Here is a 1,111-nt window from a genome sequence, read left to right as displayed (position 1 = left end):
TGTCAAATAATAGAGTTGATCTGTACTACAGGGAATTTCTGCTAAAACTCTATTACAGAGTGATGAACAGGTTGATTTCTCATGAAATTAGAACAATGTAAAACTTCCATTCCTAAAAGACAAACCTCTCACCAATCACTGGGCACACTCCAGGGTCAACTCAACATTTCTATCACCTAGACCTTGGGAAGTCCATAACATGGCTGAGGTATCAAATTATATTGACCAACAAGGATATCATTCTGTCAGTGAGAGAGCTAGGTCAGCTGGGACTAACAGGTGGGAATGATCTACAGAACTGTTAAGTACTGTGGGAGTATTTGCAGTGATTTTTGCAACTGGCGAGCACGACAGTCATTAACCGTGTCTCAGTAGTGTTCGGCAGCATTGATATAATCATACAACAGTAGTATGGGCTATTTATTTACATGGTAGTTAGTATAAATACAAGAATTCCCCAAAGGCAATTAACCAAGGTTATGAAAGGATATGCTATAGTTTAGTTTATCAATTTCATGGTGGATACATTTCTTTGGTGAGAACTCTCCATCATCTGATTTCTTAGGCTGAACACTTCCTACAGCATGAAATGTATTATAAGGAGCATGAATTAATGCATGATCAAGAACTCTTACACCCTGGAATCTTTCTTGAAACTGTGTTTGGGTCTGATGGGCTGAATGAGTAAACACACTGAATCAGAAATACAGGGTATGCAGTAGTAAACACATACCGAGTCATAATACCGTTTGTGATTTAATACAGAAACAGAACATCACACAGCTCTCAAACGCCTCTTTTGACAGGCACTCACTAACAAGTTTGCTTTGCATCCAAGGCTAGGACATATGTATGAGCACCTCCTATGCACTGAACTTGGCAGACAGCTGTCATGCAGCCAATAGGTTCCTTGGTTTAAATGCCCTCTCTGTGCTTACATGACAGACTCAAACTGTGTAAATCTACCATTTAATGTGTTCCCTACATACTTGCATAATACTATGAATGCTCTTTGGACATGGTGCATAGCGTAGATTCTGATTTAACCCATCCGCTTACCTTATAAACATCAGTTCCAGTGTTATTCTCCGAGTAAATTAACCGTAAAATG

The sequence above is a fragment of the Anabrus simplex genome, chromosome 2 (assembly GCF_040414725.1).
Source record: "Anabrus simplex isolate iqAnaSimp1 chromosome 2, ASM4041472v1, whole genome shotgun sequence".
NCBI classification, from domain to species: Eukaryota; Metazoa; Arthropoda; class Insecta; order Orthoptera; family Tettigoniidae; genus Anabrus; species Anabrus simplex.
The sequence above is the reverse complement of the archived record's forward strand: the minus strand, read 5'-3'. Positions refer to the sequence as shown.